Below are 2,725 nucleotides of genomic sequence, written 5' to 3'. Positions count from 1 at the left end.
TGATCTCAAGGTTCGTGGGTTCGGGCCGCGTGTCGGGCTCTGTGCTGACAGCTAGTTCAGAGCCTGGAGCCTGTTTCAGATTCTGTGTCTCCCTCTCTCTCTGACCCTCCCCTGCTCACGCTGTCTCTCTGTCTCTCAGAAATAAATAAAAACATATATATATGCATATATATATATAAATGTTTATATATATATATAATTTAATTAGTCTGTGGCACATATTAAATACTCTATAGGTGTTATGAAATTTAATTCTCAGAATAATACATGGAGACAGGTATTATTTCATAAATGAGAACAATTGCATGTTAGAAGGTTAAGTAATTTGCCCAAATTCACACAGTTGGTAAATAATAGATTTGGATTAAGACTCAGGGAATTCTTACTTGAAAGCCTTTTACTATACTCCCTTCACATCTTGAGAAAAAGTGCTCTATACGTTTTCTGATAGGAGTGGAAATTTCTTCCACCTAAATTCACACCTACAAGGCAACTGTGCACATATGGACCAGAAAACTAGCCCTTTACTTAGGAGAGTCAGATTTTCTTTAATTTTTAAAAGAGTAAATTAGAGCTTGAAAATATGATGATTCTCCCAAAGAGATAGCAGAATCGGACTCCCTAAAGTTACTAATCTTGCTAAAAGTCCAAAATTCATAAAAAATAGTAGGAATTACATATACTTGTAAAACAAAAGAACATATATTCTGATAAAATATGCCATCACATATATGGAGGGATTCTTCTAGTTCTTATTCTCATTAAGTCACATAAAAGTCCAAGTGAAGAAGTCTTTAACTGGATACCACTTTGTATGGAAATACAATTAATTGGTCAGTTAAATTTCTCAAAAGATAGGTAAATGAATTGGTCATTGTGGACTCAATTATGAAGCTTGAACAAATAATATCCAAGACTCAGGATGCTTAAAATAACAAACACATGTCTTGTTTATGAGATAAACCGCCATAGGTCATGGAGACCACCAAAGGTCAACCATGGCTGCACTCCTGCACCATTGTCCTCACTCTGGACCCAGTCTGATGGAGCAGGTATCATTTGGAGCATCACCAATGACCACATAAGCAAAAGAAGTGAGAACTTCAAAATTTCACAGTCGCATTTAATCTCTTTTCCCTCAGAGACACACATCGTTTCTAGCCAGATTCATTAGCCAAAGATACTGATGCTGCTCCACCCAAACAGAAGTACAATCATACTATATGTCTGGAAAAGAGAAGAACTAGAATATTTGGTGAAAAGAACTAACAAGTACCACAATATAAAATGAGGTTGACACGTAAACCTATATTTATTTGTATAATCTCTACATATTACTATGTCTATTTCTTTGTAAATCTGTGAAAAAATACACAGGAAAAATTGTATATACACACACACATATATATGTATCTATACACACACACATATATGTATATATACATATATATATATGTTGCTGAAAATGTATGAACAGGATAGAACTGTGGTAAACATCTATTTGTAAAGTTTTCATAACTGACACACTATATATTTTTTCTGAAATTTTTTTCATTTTAATAATGTTCTGGCATTTATACAGTATTACACTTAGGAGTTTCAAATAATTAGTAAATTTATAAATATGCTTTTTAAAATAGTGAAATAGTCCTTTTTTGGATAAAGGAGGAATAAACTAAGAAAAAAAGTGAAAGGGTAAGGAAGAGATGGCAAAAGCAAAACATAATTAAATTATAGTAAGTGCTTTGTGTAAGGGATTTATCCAAAATTCAATTTCAAGCTATTATAGTCTAAATCAAATTTAGCTTTACTTGGCTCAAAGAAGATTTTTGTCCCCTTTAGACTGTATTTCATGTTCCAGATTTTATATAAATTTAGACTCAAAGCAATAGCTCTAGTCACTATCAATATTGTCATTCTATGCTCTTTGGATGTTTCAAAATTATTATTCCAAATGCACATTTGTGTTATCTTTAAATGTCTAAAATTAATGAGTCTGTTAATTAATTGTTACAAGAATCTAAAACAAATTTGAAAATCATTATTTTACTGACATAAGAAACACACTTTACATCTTCATGCTTCAGTTTACCTAATTGTCACCTTTTTTTTCACTCCCAAAAACCCTTTACTTTTTTGCTCATTTTTATCTCGGTCCCTAATGCTCACAAGAAGCTGTGCTGTTACTGCTTTTTAAAGTTAGGCCAGCAGTCTTTACGTATTTACTAACATTTCATACATTCAAGCCTTCCGTTTCTAAAGAGAAGAACTTGATTCTCTGATCTCTGACCCTATTCTGTTTCCTTCCACCATAATTATTTCAAGTAATCTGTATTCACGGATTTCATTTAAAATTTTCCACTTACTTCCCAATCCATAACTACATTTACCTGCAATGCTTAAATTACTTTAATAACCAAATCTAATGATTCCAAAAGTCAAGATCTTTCTGAATCCTGACCTTGGGATTTGATGCAACAGATCAATTACTTCTGGAAGTTCAGTCCTCCACTAGCTTCCCTGACTGCCATTACAATGTTACTACTCATTTCCCCTCACTGTTTCCAAGTTCAATCACCCAGCTCTTAAATGTTGTTGTTCCGTTGTGCTCTAGGGTCTGTTGTCTTCTTTTTCTTTTCTACAGGCTCTTGCTAACTAATACCACTTCCAAAAATGTCATTTATACCCAATGTGACAATGTTTCCAAACTCCTGTTTCTAGTTCC

The sequence above is a fragment of the Crocuta crocuta genome, unplaced genomic scaffold (assembly GCF_008692635.1).
Source record: "Crocuta crocuta isolate KB4526 unplaced genomic scaffold, BGI_CrCroc_1.0 scaffold920, whole genome shotgun sequence".
NCBI classification, from domain to species: domain Eukaryota; kingdom Metazoa; phylum Chordata; class Mammalia; order Carnivora; family Hyaenidae; genus Crocuta; species Crocuta crocuta.
This window is presented reverse-complemented; position numbering follows the sequence as displayed.